Genomic DNA, 20,967 nt, shown 5'->3' with positions numbered 1-20,967 from the left:
GTGTACTGAGGCAGAATCTGACCCTGATGAAACTCAGGTGCCCCTTCCCGCATACTATACCACCATACACGGTGACACAGAGGAAGGTGCGCATGACATTGAAGAGGAGGTGATGGATGACCCAGTTGTTGACCCAGATTGGCATCCATTGGGGGAAGAGGGTGCCGCTGCCAATATCTCAGAAGAGGAGGAGGAGCATCAACAGCTGTTATCTGGCAGGCCCGGAGCAGTCCACAAACAGGTAACAAAAGCCAAAAAAGAATTGCAGGACAGCTTGGCCAGATGGTCAAAATAGCACAGCGTGCAAGGCCTCAAAATGTCTTCCATAGTAGGAAGAGTGCAGTGTGGCACTTTTTTGAATAAAATCCTAATGATCAGGCAAAGGTTATATGTAAGAAGTGCGCAAAGACCTTTAGGCGAGGGAAAAATCTGAGAAATTTGAATACCAGTTGCATGCTAAGACATGTAACCACCATGCACTTGCAAGCGTGGACGGACTACCAAAACTCACGTACCACATGTGCAACTGCTCCCAAAGAAGGTAGTCAGCAACACTACATTGTTTTCCCCACTGTAAGCCCACCGGTTAGCACACCACCAGCAGCAAATGTTGAGTTGTGGTCACAAGGGCAAATCAGTCAGGGAATCACACTGTTATTGCAATGAAAGACTGAATCTAGGATATCAGAAAGAACACCAACTCCATCACCATCATCAACCCTCTCTCAGTCCGCCATGTCCACCGCTAGTTCGACCATATGCAGCTCTCAAGTCCAGCTCACCCTACCAGAGACTATGAGTAGGACAAGAAAGTACTCATCCTCTCATCTGCGTACACTGGGTTTGAACGCCCACATTGCCAAACTAATCTTGTTAGAGATGATGCCCTATCGGTTGGTTGAAAGCGCAGCTTTCCACAAACTCATGGCCTACGCAGTACCATGCTAGGACCTACCCAGTCGCCACTTCGTTTCTCACAAAGCCATCCCAGCCCTCCACCTTCATGTGAAAGACTGCATTGTACATGCATTCAAGCATTAAGTGAGTGGAAAGGTGCATCTCACAACTGATGCATGGTCCAGTAGGCATGGCCAGGGCCGTTACGTGTCCATCACTGCGCACTGGGTTAATGTGGTGGATGCAGGGTCCACAGGGGACAGCGGTGTTGGGACAGTGCTGCCTAGCCCACGGTATAGGAAACAGTTGGCTGTAGGCGTTCGACCCTCCTCCTCCTCCAGAAGCGAAAGCTCATCCACAGAGCGCAGTCGCACGAGCACTCCATCCGCAGCTGCCAGTGTTGCACACGAGGTGTCCCCCTATCGATCAGCTAGTGGAAAGCGTCAGCAGGCTGTTTTGAAGATGATGTGTTTGGGCCACCGACACACCGCGGAGGTACTGGCCGACTACTTTCAGCGACAAACTGAGTCATGGCTGGGCAGTGTACATCTTGAGGCAGGCAAGGTAGTTAGTGATAACGGCCGGAATTTTGTGGCAGCCATAGCCCTTTCAAAACTCAGACACATACCTTGCTTGGCTCACACCTTGAACCTGGTGGTGCAGTGCTTCCTCAATAATTATCCAGAGTTAACAGGCCTGCTCCAGAAGGTCCGAAGACTGTGCGCGCACATCCGACGGTCGCCGGTACACTCCAGTCGTATGCAGAAGCTGCAGCGATTGCTCCACCTTCCCAAGCACCGCCTAATTATCGACGTTGCAACAAGGTGGAACTCCACCCTACACATGGTTGAGCAGCTGTGCGAACAGAGGCAGGCCGTAATGCATTTGTGGGAGGATACACGGGCAGGCACTTTGAGGGCAGACATGGAGTTGCAGGTGTGCAGTGGTCGAAGCTGAAAGACCTCTGTAAAGTCCTTCAGTGTTTTGAGGAATGCACACGGCTGGTAAGCGCAGACGACGCCATCATAAGCAAGAGCATCCCACTTATGCGTCTGCTCATGCAAACTTTGACGCACATTAAGGAGCAGGCGTCTGCAGCCGAGGATGATGAGGAAGAGGAGGGAAGCCTTGATGACAGTCAGCCATTGTCTACTCCGGGAACTCTCCTGGACAAGGTGGAGGAAGAAGTGGAAGAGGAGGAGGAGGATGATGATGGGGATGATTATTTAGGGGAGGAGGATGCTTCTCGTGAGGCAAGAGAAAATGTTGGCATGGCAAGGTCTGGTACAGGGTTTGTGCGTGACTGGAGGGATATGGATTTGCCAGAAAGTGCTCCTCCACCCAGCACTCACAGTGCATCATTGACACCGGGAACATTGGCCCACATGTCATATTATGCCTTGCAGATCCTAAAAAGGGACCCCCGCATTGCCAAAATGATGAACGATGATGACTACTGGTTGGCCAGCATCCTGGATCCACGCTATAAAGGCAAATTCCAAAACATCATGCCACAGGAGAACCTTGACCTAATATTGGCTAACAAACAAGCAACTCTGGTAAACCGGTTGGTTGAGGCATTCCCAGCACACAGCAGCGGTGATGGTTCTCACTCGAGCCATAGGAGACAGGGGCAGCTTGGAAGAGGTGTTGGTGGTGCACACATCAGAAGTGGCGTTGGAGACAGGGGTTTCATGACAATGTTGTGGTCTGATTTTTCAAGTCCCGCTCACACGACTGGTAATACTGCATCGATTGAAAGTGACAGGAGACAGCACTTGTCAACTATGGTTACAAACTACTTCTCGTCCCATATTGATGTTCTCCCTCACAGGTCATTCCCATTTGACTATTGGGCCACTAAACTGGACACCTGGCCTGAATTGGCACAATATGCCTTACAGGAGCTCGCTTGCCCAGCTGCAAGTGTGCTATCGGAAAGAGTCTTCAGTGCTGCTGGATCAATCCTGACAGAAAAAAGGACCCGTCTCTCGACCCAAAATGTGGATGATCTAACCTTCATTAAAATGAACCATGCATGGGTTTCCAAGGATTTTGTCACACCTTACCCTGATGACACATACGTTGCCAGAAAAATGGCTTTCTTTGGTCCTTCTCTTCCTGGGACTTGACCAATTTCGCCTTTAGCAGCAGCTGAATGTCCCACATCAACATATGCCATTTTGTAAACCTCCCTAACTGGGCTGCCTCCTCCCCCATGGCCGGGGTCACCACCTAGCGCACGCAACTGTGCGTGTGCCGTTGCCCTGGACAGGTGGGTGGGCCGACTCTTGGGCGCGGGCACTGGCACAGGGTCCCTCATAGTGCAATCAAGTGTCTCTGACGGTGGGGGTGCACACCCGCCGTCAGACACACCACCGTACTATGAGGGGCTCAGTGCCAGTACCGATGCCCAGGAGTGGGACCCCCTTGCTTGGGCAGGGCCCCAGCATTTGCAATGTTTACCTCTCCCTGCTCCTCCGCTGTGTAGTCTGGGCTGTCAAATCCTTCACTGGGACTGTAACTACAAATTTGGTGAACTGATAGTAGATGATGGTTAAGACGTAGCTATGCCCTGTCCCGCTGGCCGGGCTCTAGCTTCAGATGATCAATGGCTTCCATTTCTTATGGACGTCGACTCACAATGAGATGCAGTGGTGGTTTCTCATCAGCTTTCACAGTTTTCCTACCCACAGACGTGGGACATTCCAGCGCACATTTTTAAATGTGCCCTCTCATGCCAATTCAATTGAATCGCCTACGGCCTGTGTCTTCTGTGTTTTGCACTCCAAAGTTACGTGACAGATCATGATAAGCAGTGAGCACCATGTTTACATCTCTCCCTGTGATCAAAATTGGATGGATATGAGAAACGGCGATGGGATAAACGGTACTGCGATACAGCAACACTTTCTTCACAAAGAAAGGTTTTTGCTGTCTCCACACACTAATTAATTGAGGGTCAGCATCGCCTCTGAGAATTGTGACAGAAGTTTTTCCCGTGAATAGTAATTCCTATATTTCTGCAATCACTAGACTTTATGTCAGTAATTGTATGCATCTCATTTCCTATTGCAATGAGATGCAGTGGTGGTTTCTCATCAGCTTTCACAGTTTTCCTACCCACAGACGTGGGACATTCCAGCGCACATTTTTAAATGTGCCCTCATGCCAATTCAATTGAATCGCCTACGGCCTGTGCCTTCTGTGTTTTGCACTCCAAAGTTACGTGACAGATCATGATAAGCAGTGAGCACCATGTTTACATCTCTCCCTGTGATCAAAATTGGATGGATATGAGTAACGGCGATGGGATAAACGGTACTGCGATACAGCAACACTTTCTTCACAAAGAAAGGTTTTTGCTGTCTCCACACACTAATTAATTGAGGGTCAGCATCGCCTCTGAGAATTGTGACAGAAGTTTTTCCCGTGAATAGTAATTCCTATATTTCTGCAATCACTAGACTTTATGTCAGTAATTGTATGCATCTCATTTCCTATTGCGGAGAGTCTGGACTTTCTTACTGAGACAGAAATATATATGAAGATTGAAAAATACCACCAAAAGTGTATACTGGTGGTCGCTTCAAATACATTTCCTTTTTTCGACTTTTTAGATTGTTGTCTAATCCATACTGAGAACACGGAGATTTAAAATTTTTAAACTATGCTATATATACCTGCTATAAAGTGATAATGTACCCTTTCTCAACTTTGTACAATCTGGTCAAATCCATACTGGACCTGAGAACGTCTGAGTCTGCCTCCTGATCTATAGACATATATTTTTAATGTGTAAACTATGCTATACATACCTGTTATCCAGTGATACGGTAACCTTTGTCACCTTTGTCCAATCACATCTAATCCATACTGGGCCTGAGACCGTCTGAGCCTGCCTCCTGATATATAGACATAGGTTTTTAATGTGTAAACTATGCTACATATATACGTGTTATCCGGTGAAACTGTACCCTTTATCAACTTTCTAGAATCTTGTTGAATCCATACTGGGCCTGAGAATGGCTGCCGAGCTGTTAAGCAAGCTACAGCACCTGTGGTTTGGACACGTAATTTTTTGCCTTTTTTCAGGAATGCCGGTTAGGCCTAATTCAGGAATTGCGGTTGACCTGCACTTACTGGGAAATCATCGTTTGCGGGGAATAATTGGAATCACAGATCCCCATCACTAACGGTGTTCAGCGGGTTATCTGCACCTGTAAGCGACAAAAGCTGGTCCTTTCAGTGTAGCACGCATGCAGCCCCGGACATGTAAGGCCATGATAGACCTGTTATTGCTCGATCTCGCGTGCCAGAGCTTCGCGTATCCCTCTATTAAGCTTGACGCCTACCGTGGGGGCATGCCGAAGTCTCGTTCGTTAACGGAATAAAGCTGACAAATCGCTAGCACAACTACAAACGGGCATACCACACCACACACAGAATCGACAAAACTTTCAATGTGTGCATCTTTTCTTGAGGTGGCATGGTTGTGGTTTCCCGGGTGGAGTCCAATTAAGCCGCAGGCTCCACTCCTGGTGGCGCCCTTTTGGACATTCCTTTAAGGTTCAGCTCTGCAATCATACTGCCCCCGGAAAGCAAACACTTTGCCTTCATGGACGCTGTTTGGAGGTTCATGGGAATAATGCCGCCCAATCGCCAGTTGGCATAATTTATTGGTGGGAAGTCCGATGGTATATGATCGTGTTCGATTTCAGAATTTTTTTTTTTTTGGTTTGTATTTTACATTTTTATTCCAGCCTTTCTTGACTTCATAAGGGCATGACATGCCTATATCTGTGTCTCCTCCACCTCCTCCTTTTACTCCTCCACCTCTTTTCTAAATGTAGTTGCCCTTTTCCATATGTTAATTTTTGTCTTCTGAGCATTTTTTCGGCTTTGGGACACCTTTTAAGATGTTTTGTAATTGTTTTCTAAGTGTTTGTATGTGTTTGTGCTTGCCTGCCATTGTTTTCAATGTGGTTCGACGAACATTCGACGAACTTGCCTCCTTTGCGACGAACCAAAACACTAGCGGGGTGGCTCAACACTACTCCTGATATATAGACGTACATTGTTAATGTTTAAACTATGCTATATATATCAAAAGTAAATAAAATTCATTTGCGCTTACATGAAAAGCCAAGGGTATACTCAGTACATGTGCCTCTTATTCATATAAATTGATAGTAAAATTTGGATGAATTAAAATGATTAGTGACTGCTAAAAGTAATTTTTCATTAAAAAATAGTGTTTATGGTCCTAATTTTAAAAATAAAAAATAAATAGTATAAGAAAGGAAAAATAAACCTAACAGTCCACGGAATCCTAAGTAGGTGAAAGATATCTGTCTTAATTGGTGACAGGGCTGGTGGTTTTAGGAGCTAAATGTTCACATCAAAATACACATTAATAAATGAAAGCATAGAGTCCTACCTGAGATCATGAATAGTAGCAGTTGGAAAGAGTAAGAAATGTAGGTAACTTGATCCTTTTTACAACGATGATGATAGCGCTGAAAAGTCCCAGTCCGCAGACAGATATCTGAGTCTCCGATCACATGTAGTTACTGCTGATGCCGTAAATCCTGAGAACAAAGCTGTCTTCCAGCAAGAAGTGCACATAAACGTGCTGTCAATTTCTGACGCGTTTCAGAATCAGCGGATTCCTTCATCAGAGCCTCCTCTGATTCTGAAACGCGTCAGAAATTTGTCAGGTCCAACCAGTGCCTGCTAACCATTCACGTGTTCTTACACGTGACCGTGACGTCACGCAGGGTCCTGCATTATCCAGGCATACCCTGTTGGTTTACTATCCAGACACGCTGCCTAAATTACCGTCCTGCAACGACGATTACGCGGCGGGTGGGCTATCTGTCATCGGCCGTGACAGAACCCACTGTGTCAGATTATCCATCGTTGCTCTTCAGACTTTGCTCCTGACAGCACGTTTATGTGCACTTCTTGCTGGAAGACAGCTTTGTTCTCAGGATTTACGGCATCAGCAGTAACTACATGTGATCGGAGACTCAGATATCTGTCTGCGGACTGGGACTTTTCAGCGCTATCATCATCGTTGTAAAAAGGATCAAGTTACCTACATTTCTTACTCTTTCCAACTGCTACTATTCATGATCTCAGGTAGGACTCTATGCTTTCATTTATTAATGTGTATTTTGATGTGAACATTTAGCTCCTAAAACCACCAGCCCTGTCACCAATTAAGACAGATATCTTTCAGCTGCTTAGGATTCCTTGGACTGTTTGGTTTATTTTTCCTTTCTTATACTATTTATTTTTTATTTTTAAAATTAGGACCATAAACACTATTTTTTAATGAAAAATTACTTTTAGCAGTCACTAATCATTTTAATTCATCCAAATTTTACTATCAATTTATATGAATAAGAGGCACATGTACTGAGTATACCCTTGGCTTTTCATGTAAGCGCAAATGAATTTTATTTACTTTTGATTTTTACCCTGGGACTTTTTTAGTGGTACTGTCTACATTTTGCTGCTACTGGAGCCGGTATCAGAGTTGCACGCGCCTAATATTATTATTTTTATTTATGCTATACATATACCTGCTATCTGATGATATTGTACACTTTGTCTACTTTTTATATTCTTGTCTAATCCATACTGAGCCTGTGAGCGTCTCTGTGTGACTGATGGAATATATATGGAGATTGACAATTATCCTTTGAATGAATAGAGCTGTACGCTTCTGATACAGTGCCATATACAGTGGGGAAAAAAAGTATTTAGTCTGTCAGCAATAGTGCAAGTTCCACCACTTAAAAAGATGAGAGGCGTCTGTAATTTACATCATAGGTAGACCTCAACTATGGGAGACAAACTGAGAAAAAGAAATCCAGAAAATCACATTGTCTGTTTTTTTTTTCATTTTATTTGCATATTATGGTGGAAAATAAGTATTTGGTCAGAAACAAAATTTAATCTCAATACTTTGTGATATATCCTTTGTTGGCAATGACAGAGGTCAAAGTTTTCTGTAAGTCTTCACAAGGTTGCCACACACTGTTGTTGGTATGTTGGCCCATTCCTCCATGCAGATCTCCTCTAGAGCAGTGATGTTTTTGGCTTTTCGCTTGGCAACACGGACTTTCAACTCCTTCCAAAGGTTTTCTATAGGGTTGAGATCTGGAGACTGGCTAGGCCACTCCAGGACCTTGAAATGCTTCTTACGAAGCCACTCCTTCGTTGCCCTGGCAGTGTGCTTTGGATCATTGTCATGTTGAAAGACCCAGCCACGTTTCATCTTCAATGCCCTTGCTGATGGAAGGAGGTTTGCCCTCAAAATCTCACGATACATGGCCCCATTCATTCTTTCATGTACCCGGATCAGTCATCCTGGCCCCTTTGCAGAGAAACAGCCCCAAAGCATGATGTTCCCACCACCATGCTTTACAGTAGGTAGGGTGTTTGATGGATGCAACTCAGTATTCTTTTTCCTCCAAACACGACAAGTTGTGTTTCTACCAAACAGTTCCAGTTTGGTTTCATCAGACCATAGGACATTCTCCCAAAACTCCTCTGGATCATCCAAATGCTCTCTAGCAAACTTCAGACGGTCCCGGACATGTACAGGCTTAAGCAGTGGGACACGTCTGGCACTGCAGGATCTGAGTCCATGGTGGCGTAGTGTGTTACTTATGGTAGGCCTTGTTACATTGGTCCCAGCTCTCTGCAGTTCATTCACTAGGTCCCCCCGCGTGGTTCTGGGATTTTTGCTCACCGTTCTTGTGATCATTCTGACCCCACGGGGTGGGATTTTGCGTGGAGCACCAGATCGAGGGAGATTATCAGTGGTCTTGTATGTCTTCCATTTTCTAATTATTGCTCCCACAGTTGATTTCTTCACTCCAAGCTGGTTGGCTATTGCCGATTCAGTCTTCCCAGCCTGGTGCAGGGCTACAATTTTGTTTCTGGTGTCCTTTGACAGCTCTTTGGTCTTCACCATAGTGGAGTTTGGAGTCAGACTGTTTGAGGGTGTGCACAGGTGTCTTTTTATACTGATAACAAGTTTAAACAGGTGCCATTACTACAGGTAATGAGTGGAGGAAAGAGGAGACTCTTAAAGAAGAAGTTACAGGTCTGTGAGAGCCAGAAATCTTGATTGCTTGTTTCTGACCAAATACCGTACTTATTTTCCACCATAATATGCAAATAAAATGAAAAAAAAACAGACAATGTGATTTTCTGGATTTTTTTTTCTCAGTTTGTCTCCCATAGTTGAGGTCTACCTATGATGTAAATTACAGACGCCTCTCATCTTTTTAAGTGGTGGAACTTGCACAATTGCTGACTGACTAAATACTTTTTTTCCCCACTGTATCTGATGTTATTTTGTGCTAAATTTTGAAGTTTGATGAAAGAGGCCGCGGATGTGGGCGTGGGGGGGCAAGCTGGTGCTGATTGTGGTGGTGCATCTGCTGGTAGTGGCAAAAGCACAATAGCAGCTAAGGCAGGAGGTGTTGAGCCTGCGTCATGGTCTGGCTCCGGAACGCCTGGAAGGCTACCTTTTCTAGGAGTAGGTTAACTGCTTTTAAAGCCGGAGCATGAGGAACTGGTTTTGGCTTACATTGCAGAAACAGACTCCAGCAAATATGCCCTCCTCTTCTGAAGTCAAAAAATGCAAGCACTGAGTCATCAAGTGCTGGCTCCTGGTCAGGAAGAACCCCTTTCCTTGTGTCCTGCACCCCCACCCAAAGTGAATGATGCAGCAGGCCACACTTCACATTAGTCCATGTAGCTCTTTCTATCATACCATGCCTGGGTTATCAAGTCAAATCGTGAATTCCCCAGTCCAAGATGAATCTGACATGGAGTGTGGGTGGCCAGCCAGGGCAGTGGGGTTAATCGGTACCGGGCCGGTGTCTCAAAGGGATGTGTCACGGTGGTGGTGACCTGTTCCGTGGCCCTGGGCATCCATGCAAAGTTGTGAATTACATTTATAGTTGAATGATACGTGACGCCACCTGTGGTTTCTGATTAGATTGACCAGCGCTGCAGTGTCGCTTCTCTGAGACAGATGTTGTGGTGCAGCTAAGATGTAGAAGTCCTGCACAGGTAGGGCCGTAGTCGCAGGGCAGATGAAAGAGTTGGTAGATGGTGTGCAGTGCAGGATGTAGCAGAGCCGTGTGCCAGGTGCAGGAGAAAGATGACATACACAGTCGTGCAGTTCCTTTACCTGTACTTGGCAAGTGCCGTCCAGGACCCAGAGTACAGATGGAGGAGTTGGTCAGCCTGGAAGCCAATTTGGAATTCTCACTGTGCAGATGGGTAGTGTGGCCTCCGTTCTAGCGCTTATCTGAGGTACTCGCAGTGCTGAGTTCAATGAACTTCCCCCTTGTTGACTCTCTTTTGGAACTTTCTCGTATGGCAGGCAGCCGTAGCCTTTTCCTTCTGGCTCCCACACGTCGCTGCTGGGGCCTCCGAGCCTTAGTTGTGTACAGAGCATTTACAACTGCTACTTCCTCCGGTTTCGGCTGCAGGAACGTCAGTGTCCCTACAAACTCGGAGACCGGAATCCGGACCATGCGCTCCAGCTAGGAGTGAGCCTTAACTCTGCTCATCCTCCAGCTCCCCTTCTCACGTCCAAACACTTCCCCTTCCCTTCACAGACTGCCCTAACTTACCTCCTCCCGACCACAGAGAGCAGCTCCTGAGCAGTCAGGTTCAGAGGTCTCCCTGCTGGCCTGGAGTGGGAAATGTGTTGTGTGTTGGTTTAACTGCTAGAGAGATCCTTTGTTGCTCCCAAGCATGACATCACACTCCTTAGGAGGAAGGTAATGCCACTGTGGTGACCATACTACTGGGGGCGCCACAAGTGCACTGATGCCCAGCCACTGCTAGATGATTCTGCTGGTACATTGACCCAGACCACTACATTCCCCTTGCACTCTAGACAGCCAGAATCTGACCCTGATGAAACTCAGGTTACCCTTCCCATATACTGTACCACCTTACACGGTGACAAAGAGGAAGGTGCAGATGAAAGTGCAGGTTCGGCCCACCCACCATCAGACACACTGCCGTACTATGAGGGGCCCTGTGCCAATGCCATCACCAATGAGTGGGCCCCCCCTGCTTGCTCAGGATCACAGCACTTGCAAAGTTGAAATACTTACCTCTCCCTGCTCCACTGCCATGACGTCTTCCGTGTTTCCTGACAGTGATATTCTGATCAGAGAGCGCAATGACATCACGTCTGTACGCCCAGACTAGTACAGGGATTCCCTAGCTAGGAGACTTATTTCAGACTTATTTAATTGTTTTCAATGTTGGGACAGCAATTTTTGGGGAGCACTATACTCTGGAGAATGATATATGGGGCCCACCATACACTGGAGCATTCCAAAGGTGGACATCAGACACTGGAGCAGCATTTACAGGGCCCATTATACACTAGAGCATTAGAAATGGGGCCCATTATATATGGAGCATTATTTGGGCCCATCAGACAGTGCAGCTTCATCCATGGGGACCAACAACATATACTGTAGCATTATGTGGAGCTCATCATATACTGTTTCAAACATTATATGGGACCAATGATTCTGTATGGAGAAATATATGGGCCTCATTACTCTGTATAGTGCACTATGCGGTGGCCATAATACTGTATGGAGTAATATACTGTCCGTTTTTGGAGCTATTGGAGAATTTAAAATGGATATCAGTCATGAGATGTAAAAAGTGAAGTATTTTTCATTGTACTATACCGCTATTTCTCTGCCGTATCGGAGCATCATGAGTTGTGCTATGTGTTAAAGGGGAGCTCTTTGGCCCAGGGCACATGAAAACCTGGAGCCAGCCCTTCCCCCCCACAAATTTAGCCAAATAACCCCCATTTTTCAGTGCGTAACTAGTATTATGAAGTAAATTAAGGTTGAAATACTTCAGTAATAAGAATTGATGTTTTAGGCATTCAAAAGGGCACTGTAGGTGTGTTTCCTGTCCTCCACTCCCTGCCGACTTTGCTTCCCCTTTGACTTGCATTGGGTTTCGTGTTTCAGTCGGCCTTCGACTTTTCACGATAATCGGCCGATTTCGTTCGACCCGACTTTTGCGAAAGTCGGGTTTCACGAAACCCGACTCGACCAAAAAAAAGGCAAAGTCGCTCATCTCTAACTGGCACTACTACTGCATTGTTAACTTGTGTCTAGGACTTGGGAAATTCACTTAACATTGTGCGAACCTTTGTTTTAGTCTCTTCCATTTGCCGAGGAACTTCTGGACTTCCATCTATCTTGTGCAATTGAATTGGGCAAACTTTCAGGTGGTCTCTGGATACAGCAACAGACATTTTTCCTCTGTCCTTGGTGACGAGGATCACCTTTCTGTTGACAAAAATTAGATGGTAGGACTGTGTAGGGCTCATCCTCCCACTGATCATCTAGCTTATGTGCTCTTCTTTTCCTTTTTAACAATTGCTCTCCTGGTGACAAGGAAGTGGCAGGGGCATGTTGATGGTAGTCTTTCTCTTGTTTTTGCCGGGTTTGCAACAGATTTTCTTTTACACACTGCTGGACTTTGTGGTACTGTAGTTGCCTCTCAGTATTCTAGTCTGTGTCTGGCTAGCTAGGTATGCTTTCTAGTGTTAGAACACCCATTTCCAGGTCGATGGGGAGTTTACCTTGTCTTGCTCGCAAGACAAGTAAGCTGGGGTGAAGTTAGTCGATTTTGTAGGGATGTGGTTATACATCTCGACTAGGTCTGACAACTTCTCAGGCCATTGGTTGCGCTCTTCTAGCGGTAAGATCTTTAGAAAATCGATCACCAGCTGATTCATTTTTTTGCATAGGCCGTTATCTTGTGGATGGTATGGTGTTGTCCGAATCTTCTCATAGCCATCCGGACCACTGGATTATAACTGTTGCTTGGATTATAGCTGTGTGCGCTGGAGGCTCTGGCTTGTTTCTACATGTCCGCGGTGTTGGATGGTGACTCTTTGCACAATCCCTTGAAGTCATACAGTGAAGAGCTGGGGAGGAGCAGGCTTGTAAATGGATCACCAAGCTAGCCTGCTCTCCATCTGACTGCAGCTGGAGCTCTGCGCTATGGCCGTACTACTCACTAAAGGAGAAATCAGATGCTACTGTGACGCTCCACACTGTGTTGCAACCGGATACTTGTGTAAATCAGAACTGAATGCCTGATTTTCAAGTCTACTTGACCCACAGACTACCAAATCACCTCTCACACATGGCTGCCTGGACTCTATTTCTAAGACAACAGAAAAGTGCAAAGCCGTCGAAGACAAGAGTGGGCCACTGTGCTCAAACTGGAGTGTTGACACGAGGATATGTGAAATTATAGAGGTCTTCATGGTGTTCTCTCCCACCCCAAGAGTGAAACATCAGGCATGGGTAGCAAGTACCAACATGAAAGCACAAGGAACCTCATCACAAAGGTTCAAGAGTTGACTTCGTCCAAAGAACTGTCATGATACCAGTGCTGGGTGACCGGCACTTCTGGGGTTAATGTTCTGATCTCAATGCAGACTCTCACCTGCACACCTGGGACCTATTATGGTGGCCTCTCATTGGTTCTGGGGAGGCTTCTTATAGCCTCAGGAAGCTCCCATCCCCCGTCAGTTATACTTTCGCCCTTGGCATTGTGCGGTGACCCCTGAGTGTGTTAGTGCTGTGTTCTGGTTACTTGATTCTCTGTGTATGACTCGGTCTGCTCTCTGGATATCGCTTTGGATTCTGCCTGGTACCTCCTATGTCTGTTTGGTTTTGATCTCTGCTTGGCCCTGATTATCCGTTCTGTCTCCTCCCTGGTACTGTACTGAGATCTTGTGTATGACCTTTGGCTTTGTCTGACCTCCTGTCTTTTTATCCCTCCTGTACCTCGCTGGTCTGTACTGTGCATAACCTCTGCTTTGCCTGACTCTTAGTTCCCTAGCTTCTCTGAAAGCAGTATGCTAAGCCCCGCCCTCTTGCAGTCACAAGACTGTTCACATGACCATAGGTCCTATGCCTTCAGCATCCACAGGTCCCGTGCATCGGTACTTTCTAGCTGTACCTGACCCCAGTACCCCTACATTGCGGGTGAGTCCCTGCTCAGCGGAGGCTGCACGCCGGCGCTGACAGGATCCTGACACTCAGGACACGCGCACTGGCTCAGTGAGCAAGTACAGTGCGGTGTTCTTGACAAGAACTGTGGTTTAGAGCATCTATCATCGCTGTGCCTATAGCAGGGGGATTGATATTGGTTCTTCTTATAATGCTTGCTCTCCAGATGTTCCACAGTGAAAATAAAAGATTACAGGATCAGAGGCAACAGATACTCTCCAGACTGCACTACAGCTTTCATAGCCATATAAGGTGAATAATTCTTGGAAGACCTCTGCTTCGAAAGCCGGATCTCTGTCTGTCAATAACCAGGTCAGCAGAAATATTCTTGAAAGGCCTTTGCAGTTATTCTTGCTATCTGCTATTGGAAAAAGTACTAGGAAGAAGATGATAGGCTTCAAGGGGGCTCTTTGGCTGTTGCGATCCTTTTTTCTGAGGTTGCATGGGCCGCATTCTCTACACCACTTCTCAATTGACTGGCTCATACCTGTCCAGAAGACATGAGCACGGATAATGACTTCTATCTTCTTTAATCCAAAGTGCCCTGCTTGGTTGTGGTAGACTTCAAGGACCATTGGTACATCCTTTCTTGGGAACACGATCTGTCACACCAACTCATGTGTATGGGAGTTGATAGTCATTCGGCACAGTTTGCCTTCATAGAAGAACAGCTTCTTCCTCTCTTTCCACAGCTCTACGACTTCTGGTGGTGCATCAGGAGCTGGAGATGAGTTGGCTGCATCAAGCAGTTCCTTCACCATGCAAACAGCCGGATCACTGCTCTGTGTCTCTGCCCAACCATAATGAGGTATCGGATTGAGGGAAACTTTTTGGACTGAATGCCTGTTATTCACACAGAAGATGCACTGGGAAGCTTACTGATGATGGAATGATGGTATCTCGATCTCTTCGAGGCCTACCAGGTCTTCTTCCAGGTCAGGTGGGTGCGGCATGCTATATAAGGCATCAGCGTTGGCATTTTTGTTACCAGCTTGATATTTGATGACGAATTCATAGTTGGGCAGCCGAGCCATCCACCGTTGCTCTAAGGCACCGAGTTTTTCAGTCTCCAGATGCATCAGAGGGTTGTTGTTGGTGTAGATGGTGAACTTGGAAGAGGCGAGGTAGTGCTTGAACCTCTCAGTCAATGCCCAGAAGATAGCTAGGAACTCCAACTTAAAGGAGCTGTAGTTGGCAGGATTTATTTCGGTAGGGCGAAGCTTCCTACTGGCATAGGTGATGAATTTCTCCTTGCCCTGCTGTTCGTGAGATAGAACCGCTCCTAGACCGAAGTTGCTGGTATCGATGTAGAGGATGAATGGCTGACCATAGTCTGGGTAAGCCAAGATCTCTTCTCCGGTGAGAGCTTGCTTAAGGTTGTTGAAGAACTCTTTCAATTTGCCATTCCACACAATCGGGACACTCTGTCCTGGACTTTTTGGAGTTCCCACTAGCAGGTCTTGAAGGGGAGCAGCCATTTTTGTGAAGCCTTTGATGAAGCGTCTTTAATAGCCGACTAACCCCAAGAATTGTCAAACCTCACAGATGGTAGTGGGTACTTGCCAGTCTCTGATGACCGTCACCTTCACTGGATCTGGTGCCACTCCTTCTGCACTCACGACGTGATCTAAGTACTGCACTTTGGGCTTCAGGAGATGACCCTTCGATGGTTTTACCTTCAAGCTGAAGTTGAACAATGCTTTGAAGACTCCTGCCGGGTGTTTCAGGTGACGTTCATATGTCCTGGAATAAACAATCACATCATCCAGATACAACAGCACAGTCTCAAAGTTCTTGTGCCTGAGGCAGCACTCCATGAGTCTCTGCAAGGTTCCAGGTGTGTTGCACGACCCGAATGGCATACAGTTGAATTCCCATAGCCCCATTGATGTGGTGAAAGCAGTCTTCTCTTTGTCGGCCTCTGCAACAGGAACCTGCCAATACCCACTAGTTATGTCTAGAGTCGAGAAATGTTTGGCTGATTTTAATGCTGCCACTGACTCTTCTATGTGTGGCAAGGGGTAGGCATCTTTGTGATATTATTTATTTGCCTATAATCTACACACATGTGCATGGTACCATCTTTCTTTTTGACAATCCCAGTGGAGCTGCCCAAGGGCTGCAGCTGTCTCGTATTACCCCTGCCTCTTTAAACTCTTTTAGCATACTTTTGGCACACTGATAATGAGCGGGAGGGACAGGATGATACCTCTTTTTGATGGGTGGGTGATCTCCTGTAGGGATATGATATTGGATCCCCTTGACCTGCCCAAAATCCAGAGCGTCCTTGCTGAAAACCCTCTCGTACTCTTGGACTACTCGATTGACCCCATGTCGCATGTTTAAAGGACATTCTCTTTCTATGTGACCAACCTTGTCACTGTGGCTGCATATGGGTCATCCAGATGAGTCAAAGCAGTCTGTTGGCCTCCACCTGGAGTAGGTCGGTGGTCTTCTCCTCTGTTGTTGCCATGGCAGGCCTGGAGTAGGTCGGTGGTCTTCTCCTCTGTTGTTGCCATGGCAGGTCATCTGGGTGTAGGAGGAAGGGCCCCTGCCGAGTGTCCGGGCCGGAACCAAGGGGACCGCTGAGACTGAAAGACCGGTAGGGGCGGAGCCTATATAAAAGGGGTGGGGCATGCCAGTCAGAGTGAGTCAGCAGAACGGGAGAGAAGGAGCAGGAGACCGTGGGAGCGCCAGGTAGCGAGAGACCCGAGCAGAAACCAGAGAGGAGGACAGCGACGGGAGGGAGTCTCACGGTGGACTGCAGAGATGCAGAGAGACGGCGCCGAGCCGACCGACAGAAGACAGCTGCTTCACTCCAACCCGTGGCCATTGCCGCCTCACCTCAGCTCGCGGCTGCAGCCTGCCCACCGTCACCCGCGACCTCTGCCGCCTCACCTCAGCTCGCGGCTGCGGCCTGCCCGCAGTCACCCGCGGCCGCTGCCGCCTCACTCCAGTTTGCGGCTGCGGCTTGTCCATTGCCGCTAGCAGCCGCCACCGCCCCGTTCCAGTCTGTGGCAAGAGCTGGGCCATTACCGCCGCAGGTCCCCTAGTGCAGCCGCTGGCATACAGGATGGGGGAGTGTAGAAGGAAGGACCCCCGTGGAGTGTCCGGGCGGAACCAAGGGGACCATCATCTAAGTTCCTAGGGAGCCTGTTTCCGGGGAGCAGAGTTAGGGGACGGACCGCTGAGATTGACAGAATGGTAAGGGGTGGAGCCTATATAAAAGGGGAGGGGCACGCCAGTCAGCGTGAGTCAGCAGAACGGGAGAGAAGGAGCAGGAGACCGTGGGAGCGCCAGGGAGCGAGAGACCTGAGCAGAATCCAGAGAGGAGGACAGCGACGGGAGGGAGGCTCACGGTGGACTGCAGAGATACGGCGCCGAGCCGACTGACAGAAGACCGCTGCTTCACTCCAACCCATGGCCGTTGCCGCCTCACTCCAGCTCGCGGTTGCGGCCTGCCCGCTGTCACCCGCGGCCTCTGCCGCCTCATCTCTGCTCGCGGCTGTGGCCTGCCCGCAGTCACCCACAGCTGCTGCCGCCTCACTCCAGCTCGCGGCTGCGGCCTGCCCGAAGTCACCCACGGCCGCCTCACTCCAGCTCACGGCTGCGGCCTGTCCGCTGCTGCACACAGCCACTGTCGCTCCACTCCCGACCGCGGCTGCGGCTTGTCCATTGCCACTCGCAGCCGCCACCGCCCCACTCCAGTCCGTGGCAAGAGCTACTAAGTCCCTGTGAGGACAAGTTCTGTTATTTTGTGTGGTTGCTTAGGATAGCCCAACCGGCATCAATCCATAAAAGTTATTACTAAAAGCATAATCCGTCTCGCGCCTCGTCACTGCAACCCTTGTACCTGCCATGACCACATGGGCTAGATGCTAGCTGGATCCTCTCTGTAGGGGAAGATGCCTGGAGAGACTGGACAGTTTTAAGCAAGGCAGCCATACCCTTAGTCAGGTCCTATACTTGCAGGCACAAATCTGCAGTGGAGACACCCTGTGTCTGAGCATATGGTTCAACAGGTGTTTGAGGCAAGTACGCTGCCCCTTGGTGGTAAAGGATCGCCAGTAGTTTAGTGGGCTCAGTTTTGGCATAAGTTGTCTCCCGTAGTGCACGGAATTGCTCTGTCTTTGAACTGAGCAAAGGGATATCAGGGTTTAGCAAGAACATTATACACATTTGGGTCTTATGTGAGTCGGACAGCAAGCCCTCAATGAATTGCTCCTTCAGCATCTTGTCCTCATCCTGCACACTGCCTGGATTTGTTTGTTTGATGGCTCTCAGCACCTCCTGCAAAGTCAGTGCATAATCTGTAAGGTTATGTGCACACGCTGCGGATCTGCAGCAGTTCTGCAGACAGTGTACAGTAGCATGTAAATCTATGTGATTTACAATCTGCTGTGCACATGCTGCGAAGTTGTAACTGCGGAAAAGCTGCGGTTTTGAATCCGCAGAAAGAAATGACATGTCACTTCTTTTCTGCGGATTCTGCTGCGGTTTACCATCTCCTCCATTGTAGAGGTGATAAACCGCAGGTAAAACCGCAGGCCAATCCGCAGGTAAAACCGCATAAATTCAGTTTCCATGATTGGTCAATGTTAACAAGTGGCACCTGATTAAAAACATATACCGCTCTTTAAGTCCATATCGCGCTTGCTCGCATACAAATCAGAATCCAGCCCACATGAATTTGCTACCGTAAAAACCAACTGCGCCTGCGTGCACGAAGGTCCTGTGCTCAAACTAGGTCTGGCAATGTGACTCTCCTCAGCCAATGAGAGTATAATCAGTAGTCACGTGAGCCATACCAGATAGGTCCTATTCTCATATATACTCAGATGAGCCATTGCGCCTGCGTACTAAAAAATCCTGCATCTATCTGAGCCATGCATACTGGGCGCATGTTCGAATTTCATTATTGACCGGATGAATACTGCAATATACATTTGAAACAGCCTATTGCGCCTGCGTATACAAGAATCCTATATCTGTCTAAACCAGGCATAGTCGGCGCATGCTCGGGATTCATTGAGATATGTCAGCCAATGGGAAAAATACCCAGCGGTCATGTGGTCCATGCGTAGCCAGGTACTGAAAGTGTCCCAGTTGCCACGGAAACACCAATGACACGCCGCACATTCTTCAAGACAGCTCGAAATCCGGGCATGCGCACCGCCTCAACAGACAACCTGATTCTTATTGATGAAAGTGTTTCTTTATAGAAATGTATGTAACACCCACATCATAATATAAATAACTAGAGTTGAGCGACTTTTGCTTTTTTAGGGTCGAGTTTCGTTTCATGAAACCCGACTTTTCCAAAAGTCGGGTCGAGCAAAATCGGCCGACTATAGGGAAAAGTCGGGGGTCCGACCGAAACACGAAACCCAATGTAAGTCAATGGGGAATTAAAGTCGGCAGTGAGAGGAGGACAGTAAACACACCTACAGTGCCCATTTGAATGCCAAAAGCATCAATTCTTATTTCTTAAGGTTGTCAACCTTAATTTACTTCATAATACTAGTTACGCACTGAAAAATGGGGGTTATTTGGCTAAAGTTGTTTGAAACAGTATATGATGAGTTCCACATAATGCTACAGTATATGTTGGTCCCCATGGATGAAGCTCCACTGTCTTATGGGCCAAAATAATGCTCCAAACATAATGGGCCCCATTTCTAATGCTCTAGTGTATAATGGGCCCTGTAAATGCTGCTCCAGTGTCTGATGTCCACCTTTGGAATGTTCCAGTGTATGGTGGGCCCCATCTATCATTCTCCAGAGTATAAAATTGCTGTCCCAACAATGAAAACAATGAAATAAGTCACCTCGCTAGGGAATCCCTGTACTAGTTTGGACTCCTCGTCGTCCCCATCTTCCATCTCACTGCACAGTATTTCAACCTTGCAAGTGCTGTGATCCTGAGCAAGCAGGCGACGGCACTGGCACAGGGCCCCTGATAGTACGGTGGTGTGTCTGACGGTGGGTGGGCCGAACCTGCACTTTCATCTGCAGCTTCCTCTTTGTCACCATGTAAGATGGATCTGTATATGGGAAGGGTAACCTGAGTTTCATCAGGGACAGATTTAGGCCATGTAGCGTGCGAGGGGAATGTAGTGGTCTGGGTCAATGTACCAGCAGATTCATCGAGCAGTGGCTGGGCATCAGTGCACTTGTGTCGACCCCAGGAGTATGGTCGCCACAGTGGCATTACCTTCCTCCTAGGGAGTGTGATGTCATGCTTGGGAGCAACGAAGGATCTCTCTAGCAGGTTAACTGATTGGGCGGCGTTATTCCCACGAGTCACGACCCTCCAAACAGCGTTCATGAAGGCAAAGTGTTTACTTTATGTGGGCAGTATGGTTGCAAAGATGAACCTTAAAGGAATGTCCAGAAGGGCACCACCAGGAGTGGAGCCTACGGCGTAATTTGACTAAACACGGGCAACCTCAACCATCCAGCAACAACAAAGATGCACACATTGCAAGCTTAATTCCGTTAACGAACGAGACTCCGTCATGCCCCTCGGTCCGAGTCCGGCTTACTAGAGGGACACGCGAGGCTCTGGCACGTGAGATTGGCCAATAACTGGTGTGTCATGCCCTTACATGTCCGTGACTGCATGTGCGCTACACTGAAAAGGCCAGCGTTTGTCGCTTACAGGTGCAGATAACCCGCTGAATAACGTTAGTGATGGGGATCTGGGATTACAATTATTACCCGCGAATGATGATTTCCCAGTAAGTGCAGGACAACTGCAGTTCCGGAATTAGGCCTAACCGTCATTCCTGAAAAAATGAAAAACTTACGTGTGCAAACCACAGGTGCTGTAGCTTTCTTAACAGCTCGCCAGCCATTCTCAGGCCCAGTATGGATTACACATGATTGCACAAAGGTGAGAAAGGGTACCGTATCCCCGGATAACATGTATGGATAGCATAGTGTACACATTCAAAAT

General features: G+C 47.7%; 1 pseudogene; it reads left to right on the top strand.

Annotated features, from left to right (window-relative positions):
- The first annotated feature begins 12,935 nt into the window (after nt 1-12,935).
- LOC141086654 (BMP and activin membrane-bound inhibitor homolog pseudogene) lies at nt 12,936-14,265 on the top strand (annotated as a pseudogene).
- The last annotated feature ends 6,702 nt before the right edge of the window (nt 14,266-20,967 follow it).

Source organism: Dendrobates tinctorius, unplaced genomic scaffold (assembly GCF_039654945.1).
Source record: "Dendrobates tinctorius isolate UK_male_01 unplaced genomic scaffold, ASM3965494v1 ptg000032l, whole genome shotgun sequence".
Lineage (NCBI taxonomy): Eukaryota > Metazoa > Chordata > Amphibia > Anura > Dendrobatidae > Dendrobates > Dendrobates tinctorius.
The sequence above is the reverse complement of the archived record's forward strand: the minus strand, read 5'-3'. Positions and strand labels throughout refer to the sequence as shown.